The sequence below is a fragment of the Lepisosteus platostomus genome, chromosome 11 (genome assembly GCF_059453375.1).
Source record: "Lepisosteus platostomus isolate fLepPlt1 chromosome 11, fLepPlt1.hap1, whole genome shotgun sequence".
Taxonomy (NCBI): domain Eukaryota; kingdom Metazoa; phylum Chordata; class Actinopteri; order Semionotiformes; family Lepisosteidae; genus Lepisosteus; species Lepisosteus platostomus.
The window spans coordinates 10,665,282-10,682,437 of NC_142621.1; the positions used below are offsets into that span (position 1 = coordinate 10,665,282).

General features: G+C 35.5%; 1 protein-coding gene across 6 annotated transcripts in view; it reads left to right on the top strand.

The window, feature by feature from the left end:
• The window catches only part of ntng1a (netrin g1a), a 124,562-nt gene that overhangs the window by 39,594 nt on the left and 67,812 nt on the right, over positions 1–17,156 (top strand). The window lies entirely within an intron of this gene.

Here is a 17,156-nt window from a genome sequence, read left to right on the forward strand (position 1 = left end):
AAGAACAAAAATAAAGAATCCACAAAGTACATCCTGTACTAAAAAAACCAGTCCTACCAAAACTCCAGAATAAATGTTAGTGCCATCGTGATGTCTGTATATTTTTCAAATAATGTTCTGTTTTATCAAATGTAATATTAGCACCATTTTAATCCATTTCTAAACACTGTCTTCACATTGTGTTCACACTCACATTTATATATATGAGGGAGCACACTTAAACCACAGTTACAGGATTACAGCATTTATAGCAGCAATCAACATTTATTATTAATTTGGGTTGACCTGGCACAGTGCCATACACTGCAGTGGATAAAATGTGTTTTGATACTTATCACAAATCTTATGTATCCAGTTACTGTAATTGGAGTGAAGGGCACATGGGACCATGATACATCATTACTACTAGCTGGAAAAAGCAAAACTAGCCAGGATCTTGATCAAGACATATTATTAGATACAAAGATCATATATTTGATAAAAAAGAAAGCTTCTATGTAATGTACCCTGCATATTTACTAATGTATAGAATCTACCATTAATTCTGACAATAACTGAAACAAAATCTTCAGACAAGATAATTTAACAACTAATGCTTAAATCTTCAGAGAAGATAATTTAACAGCAATGTTGGTAAAAGCCAAATACTTTACATTCACATTTCAGAACTTGAGTGATTAAATTAGAAGCACTATTTCAATTATTTAAGGCCAACAATGTTGTGTCAGTGTGCTTATTCAGTCTTAGTTATAAATTAAAAGAACACATAACTATTTATGTAACTGTAACTATAAAACTATATGTTTTTATATATATATAAAACACATTAATTTATTAATTTAATGCTGTAATGAAGGTACTGTATATACAGTACATAGTGAATGACCAAAATGTTAGAATTTTCTTGAGAGGTTTAAATATTGTAGTGGCTACAAACTGCTATTTTCTTTATTTCTTTTTGCAAGTGGTGGTAGCACTGGAACAGCTGAGTACATTAGGAATCATAACTTTAGGTTTAATACTACACATACGAATGAAGAAATTGTGAAAATTTTATTTATGTTTTACAAAATGTATGTATTCTAAACTTTCACAACAAAATAAAAACTGAATTTTTTAACATTAACAAAGGATAGAGCACTGGTCTAGATTGCTTTCGTGTTAAAGAGTTTGTCCTCCAACCTCCAATATTGTCCTCCAATTCAGATGTAGTCCTCCAACCAAAGAACTGTAACATACTGTATGTCAGACTTTCTTAAAATATTTAATTTTCCTACTGCTTTTGCTGAGAAATCTTATGATCTAAAGCCTGTGGTTACATCAGGTGAATTATATTAATGCAGAAAATTCACTTAAAATGTTTGGTGCCCTGGAACTGACAGTGTAAGAGCAGAGCATTTTTATCTATTTAGCATTCTGGAATATTTTAGAATAATTGGAACATTTTGCTTTCATAGGGATCGTAACATTTACATTAATCGTAGATCTCCCTTTAATCTGGCAAAGATCTTCACAAACGAGTGAGTGGTCATCTAATTTCGTTACGTTATGCTGTCAAAAAATGCACACTCGTGTTATCACTTTTATCATTAAAGGTTAATTAATAATTTCATTTCTATAGCACTTGTCATCGAGGAAGATGAATGGGAGTACAGCTTCCTCCTGTGTTTGGTGCAGCAGCCGTGATGTGTAAGCAACCTCATTACATACTGTAGCTGCTGATGTGAAGAAATTAGAAATTATATCGCCAATTAAAGAGGGAATTGTAGGTGGGCCAGAGAGTTCAGTTCTACAGTGGAATTGAGCCAGGACATTGGTTTTAACACCCCTGCTCTTATGAACTGTGACATAGGATATGTAATGACCAAGTAGTCATGATGTAGTTTAGAATCTCATCTGCATAACAGCACCTTATCTAGCACAGTGACTCCCACCTATAGTTCGATATTGGTTTTGAAATTCTGGTTCAGAGGGATAGATTGAAGCTTACCACTTACAACAGCAAACTTAGACTTCTCCCATCCCAGAATTAATGAAACAGACCTTCTTAAATTCTGTGATCAGACAAGATTAGGCTACAATGGGGTAATGCTGCTAACTGAGGTTATCCAAGGTCTGATAATTCCTGGTTTTATCAGGTTCTGCACTGATTTTGAATTTGCTGCAAATTGCTTGTTATTGCTAAGGCCTGAAAATTGAACTCACCTAGTGGTATATTGTTTCTTAATAGTGAAAATGCTTCCAACTGCTTGGAATTACAATCTCTGTTTTGTTATTTTGAGAAATTCTCCATTAGAATAATTCATGTACTTTAACCGTTATGCGAGAGTGGTGAAGATCTTTCAAATTTGTATAATACAGTGAACAATGGTGTGCTCTCTGTGCTGTTATTCAGTTTGCAGTTAGAACCTTTAGCCCAATTTATGCAAGTATTCTCATTGTCATTATATATACTGTAGATTACACACATTACTAGGATTATTACAAAGGACTTTACATGTGCAGTATGTGTTCCTTTCTCTATAGTCTAATAACTGCATATTTTTGAGTGCTTGACTCCTAAACCTAAACAGCAGACATTTTCCCATTTGGAATAACTCTAACCCTTTGTATGGTAGCATACCCTTTACCTTTAACTTTGGAGAGAAAGGTACTAGTATTGGATAATGCTACAGGTTGTTAGTAATGTCCTCAACAATACATTTTGTCAATTACTGGTCTTATATATTACTCCATTAGTGGTCTCCTAAATATTTTTATGTCTCACAATACGCCTTCTGACTACCTATCCCAGAGGTATGGAAGAAATGTAGCTCAGTGATCTGAGAATACAGTTTGAGAAGCAGGGTGGTACAAAGAACTATCCAACCATCACATCTATATGCAAGGTATTCTCATCTTAGATAACATTTTATGAGACAGCAGGAATTGCATTAATCACATTGCCTAATCCCTCCTGTAATCTGAGAAATTGGTTACCCAAGGTACCTTAATGCTTCTGCTGTAGAGCTGTCCACATGTAGAGCAATTTCAGGGACAGGTATTAAAAAATGAGTCTCTTATTAGGAGACTTATTTGTCTAACCCTAACTTCTTTCTTCTAAGTGTTGACTTCACATTTCCTCTCCTTGACAGAGAATGTGGTTGGTAAGTAAAATTGCTGCAATTTAAATAATTGTTTAGCAGTAGATTCCTAATCCAGTAAAACAAAGAGTGAAAGCTGGATGGAACAAGTGGAGAGAAATAACTGGAATAATCTGTGACAGGAAAATTCCCAGAAAGTTAAAGTGCAAAATGTACAAGACTGTGATTAGACCTGTACTACTATATGGAGCTGAATGCTTGGCAGTTGGAAAGAGGGAAGAGAACTTGATGAGAAGAACTGAAATGAGGATGTTGAGATGGATTCTGCAGATTTCAATGAAGGATAAGATCAGAAATGAAGAAATCCGTAGACGATGTAGGGTGGTGGATGTGGTTGAGAAGATGCGAGAGGCGAGGTTACGGTGGTATGGACATATCATGAGGAGGGACGTTGAGGAAGTAACAAAGAGGGTAATGGAATTTGAGGTGGAAGGTAACAGAGGAAGAGGCAGGCCTAGAAAGAGATGGATAGATTGTGTGAGAAAAGATATGGAGGTATGTGAAGTGAGTGAGGAAGATGTGCTCGACAGAGACAAATGGAGAAGAGCAACCAAAGCAGCTGACCCCAGGACAGTCTGGGACTAAGGCTGTGAAAAAGAAGAAGAAGAAGAAGAAGAAGTGGATTCCTAATCATCTGCTTTGTAAACCACACTTGCTGCAGCTACTATTAGAAATAATGTTTCTAGAAAACATCCACTTTACTGATGAGAAAAGATTCTGGCCAATCAATCTGTGATGTCTTATTACATCAGAAAAGGCTGATGGGAAGAAGAAGGGCTTGAAGAGATTGCTGAATAGGGTGGGACAGCCCTGAAATAGGGTGGGGAATTTCTTTCTATTAAGGCTCATACGGTACATGAGAATTTACAGTGCCTTGCGAAAGTATTCGGCCCCCATGAACTTTTCAACCTTTTGCCACATTTCAGGCTTCAAACATAAAGATATAAATTTTTTATTTTATGTGAAGAATCACCAACAAGTGGGACACAATTGTGAAGTGGAACGAAATCTATTGGATTTTTGAAACTTTTTTAACTAATAAAAAAATGAAAAGTGGGGCGTGCAAAATTATTCGGCCCCTTTACTTTCAGTGCAGCAAACTCACTCCAGAAGTTCAGCGAGGATCTCTGAATGATCCAATGTTGTCCTAAATGACTGATGGTGATAAATAGAATCCACCTGTGTGTAATCAAGTCTCTGTATAAATGCACCTGCTCTGTGATAGTCTCAAGGTTCTGTTGAAAGCGCAGAGAGCATCATGAAGACCAAGGAACACACCAGGCAGGTCCGTAATACTGTTGTGGAGAAGTTTAAAGCCGGATTTGGATACAAAAAGATTTCCCAAGCTTCAAACATCCCAAGGAGCACTGTGCAAGCGATCATCTTGAAATGGAAGGAGTATCAGACCACTGCAAATCTACCAAGACCTGGCCGTCCCTCTAAACTTTCAGCTCAGACAAGGAGAAGACTGATCAGAGATGCAGCCAAGAGGCCCATGATCACTCTGGATGAACTGCAGAGAACTACAGCTGAGGTGGGAGAGTCTGTCCATAGGACAACAATCAGTCTTACACTGCACAAATCTGGCCTTTATGGAAGAGTGGCAAGAAGAAAGCCATTTCTCAAAGATATCCATAAAAAGTCTCGTCTAAAGTTTGCCACAAGCCACCTGGGAGACACCCCAAACATGTGGAAGAAGGTGCTCTGGTCAGATGAAACCAAAATCGAACTTTTTGGCCACAATGCAAAACGATATGTTTGGCGTAAAAGCAACACAGCTCATCACCCTCAACACACCATCCCCACTGTCAAACATGGTGGTGGCAGCATCATGGTTTGGGCCTGCTTTTCTTCAGCAGGGACAGGGAAGATGGTTAAAATTGAGGGGAAGATGGATGCAGCCAAATACAGGACCATTCTGGATGAAAACCTGTTGGAGTCTGCAAAAGACCTGAAACTGGGACGGAGATTTATCTTCCAACAAGACAATGATCCCAAACATACAGCAAAATCTACAAAGGAATGGTTCACAAATAAACGTATCCAGGTGTTTGAATGGCCAAGTCAAAGTCCAGACCTGAATCCAATCGAGAATCTGTGGAAAGAGCTGAAAACTGCTGTTCACAAACGCTCTCCATCCAACCTCACTGAGCTCGAGCTGTTTTGCAAGGAAGAATGGGCAAGAATTTCAGTCTCTCGATGTGCAAAACTGATAGAGACATACCCCAAGCGACTTGCAGCTGTAATCGCAGCAAAAGGTGGCTCTACAAAGTATTAACGCAAGGGGGCCGAATAATTTTGCACGCCCCACTTTTCATTTTTTTATTAGTTAAAAAAGTTTCAAAAATCCAATAGATTTCGTTCCACTTCACAATTGTGTCCCACTTGTTGGTGATTCTTCACATAAAATAAAAAATTTATATCTTTATGTTTGAAGCCTGAAATGTGGCAAAAGGTTGAAAAGTTCAAGGGGGCCGAATACTTTCGCAAGGCACTGTATGTTGTGTACTTTGTCTGCTTTTTCAGTGTAGCTTCATTTGCCAGAGAAAGAAAAACACAGTTCAGTCAGTTAACACCAAAAACATCTTCAAGAAAGCCCTGTTTCTGGAACTTTACATTTTGATCATAGCCTGCTTTGTTTTACTGTTAAAAGTTCTTGTTTTGCTTTGATAAGTTTATTTGTTCTCCGTTATAATGATGAACTATAAGTGTGAATACATCTTTATTGGAGTCGAGGATATTCTGTTGAAATTGTTAATTTAAAATGTATTTATTTGCCTATAAAAAGTTGAAAGGCCCAAATCAGATTGCTTGTTTTATTGTGACCAGCTGGTTTCGGCGTAGTATCAAGGGCCTGACAGGAGATTTGAATGTGTGAAGTGCAACGCATTTGTATTGTCATTCCTATCATTTTATGTTGTGCAGTCAGGCCTAATGAAATGACTCGGCAGGGGTACTCATGCGGGATATATATGTATTTTTTAGGTTAAAAACATCTATCATTGCAGGTGGGTTGCATTAGAAAAGGCAACTGATCTGATAACACACACTCTGCACATGCTTTCAGAGGTTCCTGTCAGCCCCATCGATCTCTGCTGCTGAATTGTCAGCTTGAACTGAAAGCACAAGAGAAGTGGAAGCACAAGCAGAAGGGCTTGCAATAAAAGAAAAGCTGCAAAGAAAGGAGAAAAAACGGGAAGAGTTTGACTAAACAAAAACGCGAGCTGGAGGAAAGAACAAAGGACAAAATGATCAAGGGCGAGCTTTGCAAAAAATAAAAAAAAGATATATTTTAATCATTTGAAATGACAGAAAAGTCTATCAAAACTCCCAACTCCAAAATATATATTTAAATATGACTTTTCTGTGTGTCTATGACTTTGGTATACTGTGTTCTTCTGCAAATTCTGGTTAACTGAAACTTAAAGTTTGAATTATTTATTATTGCATTTAGGAAATAAAAAAAATATATATATAACTTGTCAAAGTTTTCAGTTTCCCTATATTTTTTAAATAAAGTATTCTGAGTAACGTAATAACTATAGGTATTCTGGTTTAACTTAACTAAATATTTTGTAGATTTTATTTTTATGACACTTGATAAAAAATAATATTTGGAATAGAGGAACCTCTACCCTTTTCACTCAGCTTTGAACATTCATGCTAATTTATTTCTGTGCTATGGTAATCAGATCATCTTTTTTTAAAGTATCAATTACTTATACTAACTGTTTTAAATCAAGTACATTCTTAAAATATGATGCTTTAAAATTATTCCCATTTCCCTGATAACTTAATGTAGAAGAAATCCTGAACAACTACAAAACGTCAATTTGGTTTAACATTTTTTTTGTAAATATTGAACACATAAGATTGCTTATTACACTAGACAATATTTAACTCATAAGTAACTATATAATGTTGCTATAGTTTTTAAAACCTCTTAGTAATGTGCCTCATTTCTGACAACTCAATGTGGCATTAGCGTGCAGAGTCTCTTCAAGATTTACACATTTCCTATTGTCTCATATATTGTACAGTATCTTCAAACTTATCTTGGTCTTGCTGACTGCTTATTACTTAATTTATCAGTTTCCTTTTTTTTCTATTTTTTATTTTGTCTGCCTTCAGGACAAAATGAGTTAATTAGAGCAACAGCCCCCTGTAGCCTTTTCAGGTCATCCATGGGTGTTCATCACACACACAGACTGTAACCACCAAGTTTATTTATGCTGAAACGTAATAAGGGCATACTTACAAATAAGTGAATTGTGACTCGTATTAAAACAAGATCTCTAAGTTTCATTTCCCAAAGGCTTCCACAGTCTAAAAACGAAAGATTACTAAGGAACAGTTCTATTCATTTCATATAGGTGAGAAACTAACCGTTTGAAACCTTTTCTGAATAAAAAAACTGTAAAACAACAATGATTCCTTAATAAATTTAAGAATTGAACAAAACTCTACATGACTTTTCAATATGGGTCCATTAATTATAGACTTTTAACAAAGTGCAATAAAGTAAGATCTTTTGGCAAACTCTAGTTTTGAGAGTGACCAGAAGGATTTGACATTTTTATTTTTACAAGTTCTAGACTATTCTATGAAGTGAATGCATATCCTAAACTAAAAACCATCTCAGAAAACAAGAAACTGAAACTGGGTGAGAGCTCTATTCCCAAGGTTCATGTGTCAGTAGAACTGTATTGTCAGATACGTAAAGTGAAATCCCCAGTGTGATGGGTACTGCATAGCTTTCATCCATCAAGCAGCAGCATCAAGAACCAGAATTTAAAGTATATTTCGCACGTCTAGAAAATTAAATGATCACTACCCGTGATTTGCTTTTAATGATTACTTAGAGAAACTCTAGTGTACTATGGAAGACATTTTGCAACACTATCATAAAAATATACATATAAATCTTACAGTTAAGTATTTGATTTGACATTTAGAATATCCCCCTATAATTAAGTACTTTTGGGTTCACCAAACTGGATACACATGGGATAAATAATGAAGCCAGTGGTTAATTAAACACAGGTTTCTACATTTACTTCTGCTTGGTGAATTTTAATTAAACCAAAGCAATATAACGTCATACTTAATTTAAAAATGCAGCATACATTAGATCTCAGATTGATTATACATTACACACAGTGTCGCATTTGTCAAGGTCTTTGTACACAAGAGCAACCTGCGTATCATGCAGAGATGGGAAAAGAAAATTACTAACTATAAAGTTCAATAATAAGCGGATTTTAAAGAACTAGAGTTTAAGCTGCATAAAATATGTCTAGAATATAAACATTACTCTCTTAATGAAAAAAAACATTTATTTGTGCTGTGTATGCTAGACGTTTCTTTACAAAATGTTAATATCAACTTACTTATCAACATTGCTTCAAAGTTATATTTATATTGTAAGCTTATGTATAGTACCTAGCAAACATATTCACCCCTTTCCAGTGAAGCTTCATTAAACATACTAATTATGTTTTAAATTGAATTGTTCTAATCACTAAAATTGAACTAAAATGCTCAAACTGAATGGGTGAAAGAAATAAGTTGAACACTGTAAGGTTCCCCTGTCAGGTAGTGAATTTAAAGCAAACATTCAACCATGAAGACCAAAGATCTTTCAAAACAACTCAAGTATAAAGTTGCGGAAAGACACAGATAAGGATAAGGGTGTAAAAACATTCAGACACTCAATATCCCATTGAGTACAGTGAAGTTAGTCATTAAGAAGTGAAAGGTTTTTCTTACCACCCAAACACTGCCTAGTTCAGACTGTTTCTCCAAACTGAGTAAGAATGTAACTGTGTGGCAAAAGTGACTTTAAATGAGCTACAGAGATCAATGGCTGAGATGGATGAAAAGGTCAATGAATCAACAATTCCTGGTCACTCCACAAAGCTGGCATGTACTGTATAGCAGAATGACAAAACCCATCTTAAATCTGCCAGGACTTTGCAGATAAAGCATTTAACTGAAAACTGCAAAACACATGTGGCAAAAGGTTTTTGTGATTAGAAAAGACAAAGCTGGAATCTGTTGGTCTAACACCTGGCACAACGCATCACCTAAACAGCATAGGCTGGGAAGCTTGTCAGTTAACGATAAAATAGATGGTGCAAAGTACAGGCAAATCTGAGAGAAAGACCTGTAACGGGGATTAAAATTAATCTTTCAGTAGGACAGTGACCCAAAGCACAAGGCCAAGTCTATGCTGAAATGTCTTAACAAGAAGAAAGTAAATGTCCTTGTGGGCCCGTCAAAGACCTGAATATGAAATTACATTATGTGTCAACACAAAATTGCCATCCATCAGTGATCTGCAACCAAAGTTATTCAAGGATAAAGTTGCAGCAAGGCACAGATCACGATAAGGGTGCAAGAACATTCAAAGACACTGAATATCCCTTTGAGTACAGAAAAGTTCATCATTAAGAAGACGAAGGTTTTTCCATCCAAACACTGCCTAGATCAGGCTGTTCCTCCAAACTGAGCAAGCTGCTATAGGGATGTAACCGTGAGAAGAAAGTGAATGTCCTTGAGGGGAACAGTCAAAGACCTGAATATGAATTTGTATTATGTGTCAATACAAAATGGCCATCCATCTGTGATCTGCAACCAATTTGACAGAGATTGAGCAAGTTTACAAAGAGAATTAAAGACTTGTTCAAAAAGTCTAATTGCTGCCAGAGGTTCTTCCATTAAGTATTAACTCAAGGAGGGGCGGGGGTTATATTTATGCCATTAACATATTTATTATTTAAAGTTTTTGTTGCAGTTTTTGCTTACAACGTAACTTCTTTCACCCATTAAAGTTCAGCGTGAGTTCAAACGTTTATATTAAAAAAATAATATAAACACATGGGACACACTTGCAACATTGGAGGACGGGAATTATAATATATATATAATATTATAATACTATAAAATTCATTATTTAAAAAAAAATACTTAGTAGGATGGTGCAATGGTTCTGTGGTTAGCATTGCTGCCTCACAGTGCTGGGACCCTGGGTTCAATTACTGGGGTGCTACTGTATCTGTATAGTTTGAATGTTCTCCCTGTATGTGGGTTTCTTCTGGACATATTGGTAGGTTAATTGGCTTCTGGGAAATTTGGCCTTGGTATGAGTATGTGCTGGTTTCTGAATGACATCCCATCCAGGGAGTATCCTGCCTTGTGCCCATTGCTTGGCCATTGGGGTAGGCTTCAGCTCCCCTCAAACCCTGAATAAGTTAGAAAATAAATGGATGGGACATCATTGAAAGTGGGTGAATACATTTTCAAAGCATTGTATGTACAGAGTAGAGTGAAATACATTTGTGATGGTTGTTAACATGTAAAAAAACAGCCAGTTATTTTCCTTTTCTTTCATAATGCATAATTGTAAAATGTTTTCTTAGATATGAAAAGTGTGATATTAATGCTGAATTCAAATGTGCTGTTTCCTTAAACCATCAGAATACAGATACCCTGTGTTTTTAATTAGTTTGGTCAATAAAACATTGTTACTATTTTCTTATGTGAAAAATAGTTAATTAAACTTTGAAATGGTAGAGGGAAATAGTTACTAGGTTTGATAATAATTCGTATTTAATACATTATTTTATAAAATTGTCTCAAATACAGAGTGGCAGTACTTAGCAATAGCTGTTACTGTAAAAAATGAATTGTATAATACTCCCCGAATATTAATTTAATGTTTAAAACTTAATCGTTTGCAATGAATACACAATGATGATGATGTTTCACCTATTAATTATACAGTACCTTTTTCAGAACTGTACCTCGAAACAGTTTCTGAAGAGAATATTTGAGTGAGGAGCAAAGCTCTTGTAAAGAGGGATCTTATAATTTTAACTAATAATTCCATCTGATGGACTGAACAGATAAATTAGATTACTCCCACAATCTGTGAAATCGGTGCTCATTAAATGTCACACTTTAATAAGAGAGTTATTCCGCCAACCTTATAACCTTAGGTACAGCTGTGAAGCACTATTAATGCATAGGACTGTGCAGTACTTCAACACATGCCAGAGGTGACTGATTTCTTTTACCTTTGGGATGTGGGTTAAGTTTCAGCTCAGGTCAAGGTGACTGAAAGTCATTTCTGTCTGGCAGACATTCAGAATCTATGTGACATTATTTCTTTCACCTCTGGGACTTTGGCTTAGATTCATCGCAGGTGAGAGTGACTTGAAGTCTATCTATCTAGATCATGTCACAGAAGAACAGATATCATCCAGGTTCTCATAGCTACATCAACTAGGCACCGCATCAACATTGCTTTTGTTGTTGCCAACAAAAAATTCAAGATGATGCAAAAAAAAAGTGTAGTTGTTTTTTATTTACTCATTACAATCTGAGAATGTTCACATGAAATGCATTATCTGAATTTCTAGGACCTGCAATCAGAATTGAATCAGGCTTGCATTTAAAGCACGAATGCATTTTGTAGAAAATGAGCTTTGTAGGTTTTACAATAACTCTAGATCTGTGTGGTTCAAATAATTGGTAATATTGATTAGTTTAATAATTTGAAAAATACACACCTAGAAGACATTGATTTTCTTTACTTCTCTATATAATGTTGAGGTACAATTTAACTCAACCATTTAAGACTGTGGAAGAGAATCACCGTAATATCTGTGACATACAGTAGACGTCAGTATTTTTCTGCAGCTTATAACAAGTCCGTTATGAAACCAAGTCATCTGAAAGAGGTGGTGGTTTAGGGGTTTTTGTTTGTGCATGAAAAGGTCAACATTTGAGCTTACATTCTGACAAGCATGAACTTGTGAATTGCCTTAATCATTTAATGGATTTCTTTAGAAGTGTCTCTAGGACTTAAGGTAAAATTGTAATGTCTAAAGATTTTTCATTGTACTCCTAAACTGTTATGTACAGTCAGAGATGTTGGTGATTTTGGTTTGTATGTGCTCTTGGAGAAGTTTAAAGAAGTGATACCAGTGTCAAGAAGTCTTCCATTTATTGTTCAGTATTCTACGCAGAAAAGGTAAAGATTGAACCAATAATTCTGTTATTGCTAACCAAACAGACTAAAAGAACAACTCAGATAATCTTACAGTTATTCTAATTTATACCATAGAGGTTTATCACATGCTGCATTTACCTTTTTCTCATTACACCTCATCACCATAACAGCAGATGGATGTTGAAGTAGGTGTCATTGTTCCATTTAGTGCCAATGTAAAAATAGGTAGTTATTTTAATTACTTGTGGACAGGTTCTTTTACTTCGAAACAGTGTGTTGTGACTGAAAAAAACATGAAGGAAAACAGGGTCACTAACAAAGCATAAGTTTCTGATCCAAACCATTTGTTTCAGCAAGCACTCTATGAGGGGAAAGAGCCTACAATGTCTGAGGTTTTAAATGACATACTTTGTAGTGTGGTAATGTGGAACATACATTGTGGTTGTGTAACAGCAAAATGACTTTGTTTCTCTCCAGCTTTCACTATGATATAGCTCTAAATCTGAAATGTCTTCTGTAGGGGCTGCTGCTGGATTTCAAATCCAGATCTATTAACATTTTACTCAGCGGAGCCTTCAATTGTGTTTAAAGTGTAATATAATATCATAACATTTCCTTTTTACAAGCAGAGTGAGATGATTTTCTTGTCCCAAAACTGTTTTTAGGATTCATGCATCCCACAAATCATATATCAGTGGTTTTATGGCAGTTATAGCTTGAATTTATACATCGTCCTGAATCATAATTCCTGAGGTCACTGGGATGCCCTGCACTGCTGTAAAACACCTCTATACATAAGTGCCATTAAAGCACTATTGAATTTCTGCTGAACTGCCAACACCCACAATATTTCATCAGCTCACCTTAAACCATCTCAGTTTCCAGCTTATCTAGACTATAATCATGTTCAATATCTCCAAGATAACTGTGGCTGTGACAGCCCTATAGAAGTCACTATCTGAAAAGGGTCTGTAAGAACTTGTTTTGCACTTTTTCAGGATGTGGACCTGGTGAACTCCTTGGCCTAAACCAGTTTGAAATCCTAACTATAATCCTCTATGGGATTTACCCAGGTGTCTATTACTGCCTGTAATCTGTGATACAGCTTCCAATATTCACGCTGCAGTGAGGTTAAGCCCTTCTGTCTTTGTTGCTGAGTGAAAAAAAGTCCACAAGGTGTTAGCATGTGCAGGAAGAGAGATTGAAACTAGCAACAGCTTCAATCACATCCTACACCAGGGAAAAATCTTTCTTAGCAGACAAGGTCTTATTTGAGCAGAAGCAATAAGATTAACCCACACCTGACTGCCTGAGAAAAAAAAAGGTTCCTTTTGTTCTTTTAAACTTTCAAAGAACTGGGTAATAATGCTTACAATAATACAGTGGTGTTTCTGGCAGTCTTTCCTGTTCTTACCTATCTACAGTATGTTTCTTGACAAATAGAGTATATGTAGCAGGGGAAGCTGTTTTCTATTAAAATGATATCAGAAAATCTTTGCAAATAAATTACAAGGGTGACTTATGCATGCAACATAATTATGAAGTCAGAAATATAATATTTAAAAATGCAAGGATTTCATTACATATCTTACAATTTTGCTTATCTCTTTCCATAAATGTAACATGCTATATATATATTAAAGTAATTTAGAAAAATATGCTGTATTTCTAGTGTTAAATGTTAGAAATAACAATTCAAGCATTTTTCTTTTACACTTTTTGGTTGGTTTGTACTGTATATATCAGGATCTTTACAAAAGCTTTTCATTACATTTTAGTGTTTTTCTGAAAATCAGTGGTAACTACAGATTTGTCCAGGTCATTAAGGTTCAAATAAAAATAATGATTCAGAGTTACATAGAAATAACGTTTCTGTAAATATGTTTTTTTTTCTGTTGATCACATTACCCGTGAGGAGAAAGAAAGAGAGAGCAATCCATGATCTAGGTTTCAAGTCAGAAACATCTGTCACACAAAAGGATTTGTTTGATTGGTTAGACCTATATGTCAGCCACTCCTGTCAGTGGACAGTAAATTTATATTCCCCAGTCACATCTTCTATCAGTGATCACGTAATCCTGAGGCAAAAAACTGCCAGCCTGAAAAGCCATATCTTATTCACATTTAAAACCCTGAAATATCAGCTGTAGATGGAAAGGGTTTCTTATTTTCAACATTTTAGTAAAGATTTTCTTTGTTCTTCCTTCAACGTACCATAGATCTTTATTGAATTAACTTAAGATTGTGCTCAGTATTGTAAATAAGCTCTACAATTGATAGCAATAATAAATTAAGGGCATCGTCTCTTCCTGAAACTACAGATCGGGTTATTGTCATTATTTGTGATCATTTGTATTTGTAAAGCTGTGCTAAATTAACCATTAAAAAGCCATATTCTCCAACAAAACAAAAATTACCAAAAAATGATATTGTGCAAAGGAGGGACTGTTGTAATTTGTTATGTGATTTTAATGTTCAGCAGTTGAAATTACCTGGAACACTTTTAATGGGGATAACAACTGCTGGATTAGTGCAGTTCACTGGTTTCCTGAGGAATATTCTACTCAAATTCCTTCTACTTTTCACTTCATCAATGACACACAATATTGGATTAACCTCGGATGTTTTTGTGGAAAGACATCATTAGGTGCAATTTAATTTGACCTTTATGCTTAAATGGCTCCACCAACTCTAATATACATGGCTTCCTCTGATTTCTTGTCTGTGTAGATCAGATTAGGATTAATAGAAACAGCTTCTATAATTACAGATCTGGTCTACAGCAGTAGTGATGTCAGTTATTTTAATGTGCTCCAAACCATTAATCCCCTAACAGAGCACTCAGTGCCGTAAAATAAAACGGAACATTCCCATTGATTTTCAATGGCGATCTTCAGTGCTTTTCTCAAGCCTCCGGTTTGAAATGACCAGCAAGGGTATTGATCTTCATAAGGCAGTATTTTGTTGTTAAATCAGTACCAGAGTAGGCTCTAATGAAAGGTCCTAACCTTTATGTTAGTATATATCCACTAAGGCTTCTCAGTATTAGACCGTGTAATTCTGTGCCTGCCTGAAGAAATCAATAGAGATACATTCATGTCTAGTTAAAAAGTGTGTGTATTTCAGTGGTAATTACCTGATATCATATATAGCACAATACAAGTTTTTAAAAGAACCACTCCTCACTTTTTTCAGCACAGTGAGGAAATATCTGATGTTGGCCAGAATGTTTAAGAAAATACTGCAGTCATTACTTCTGAGAATGTTTCTTAAAATTCCTTCAAAAAGTTTTGCCATAGGTACTGTACAGCATTATCCTTACAATATCTACTGTATAGCACAGCTAAAATAAATGCAAAGAGACTAGTCACAACTCAACACTGTTTGAATTATTCTTCATGGTTTGAAGGGGTGTGTGTTAAGTTGATTGATCTGGGAGAAACCTTCATTGAACTAAGGTCAAAGTTTTGATTTCATTCCAGGACAAAAAAAGAAATATTTGTGCTTTCAGAAGTTAATGTTGTTATCTGTGTTCAACGTGTGGTCGGTGGTTTATAACTATAATAAATTAGAAATGCAATTATTTTTTACTTCCTTTATTTCTAACCTGGGGCACAATACAGTCTGATGTTTCGAAAATGTTGAAACCTGTTTGTAATATTGAATTATTAATCTATTTCTAATATAAGCTTTGGTCATTATGAATGATTAGCTGACACCAAAGCTAAATTATGTTACTATTTAAAACCAATTTTCGTATTAATTATCAAAAGAATCTTACTGTGAAGAGCATGATAATGTGTGTTTTAGGAGAGTGTACTGGAAATCCAATGAGAGGGTGAGAAGGTAACACTTATTAAAATCCAAACTGTAACGTAAAAGTAAGAGCACTCCGAAAAATGCACTATTTGCGGGTGCACTTATTCTCTAAGCCACTTTCCTGTCTTTTAAATAGACTATGGGGGATCCACAAATCAGAAGAGTAATGTGATTCACGATGTGATAGATGGCTAAATGCCTTTCAGTTTTAGGCTTCATTTTCACCTTGCCTTGGAGGACAGGAAAAAGTAAAAGCTTATTATAGGAAACATTTTTTCCCTCTACCTTTCTGAATTACAGCTCAGGACTCCAATCACCTCGGCAGTGTTCCAGACAAAGCTGCTGACATCTCCTACCTAATCAAGTGGCGGATTATCTTGTCCCGATAAATTGGAGCTAGTATCTTGTGAAAAGTCTTTCCTGAAGTACTTCCCTAGCCTGAAGCTAATAGGACAGCAGATGTCTGGATCAAGCCCCAGAGATTGTAGTACATTGTGGTGTAATGATTTGTGGCAAACAGTACAAATGTTTTAAAGGGGACATTTCTAAGTGAGGACACTGTTAGACTTGATAGATTGAAGAACATCAAGGCCAGAAAGTTTATAGCACTTGTTAGCTTTTCCCTGCACTTTGTAAAGAAAACAGGTTTGTATTTCTAGCACAGTGTTCTCAGAAAGCTTGCATAGAGTTGTTTGATGGCTATTCTTTTTGAACTGTTTTCACAATACTAAGTCACCGGGGTCAGAGTTCATTTCAGTTAGGCTTTATGTAACATACATAATGCCTTCGTGGAGGCCACGTAAGATGTTCTAACATTCATAACAGAAACACAGATGTTCCTTATGTTTGTCAAAGTGCATCACAGTGTATTTTACATTTTGAGCTGTGGATCAGGGTAAGGAATAGACTTTGGAATGGGGAAAATTAGAGTTAGGATTCATCATCAAAATCTATGTCATGTCTTTTGGAAGAGTGATCATAAATGGCTATGAATGCTGCACAGAACTGATTATGTAGTCTATGAGATATTATGAAGGTAACATAAAAGACTTACTCAAGGGAAGTCTGTCTACGTTATATACATGTTGTAGTCAAGGATACAATTATGGAAAAATGTAGCATATTGCTTGAATAATTCATAGAGATTTTCAGCTGCAAACTACAACAGCAGATAAGCA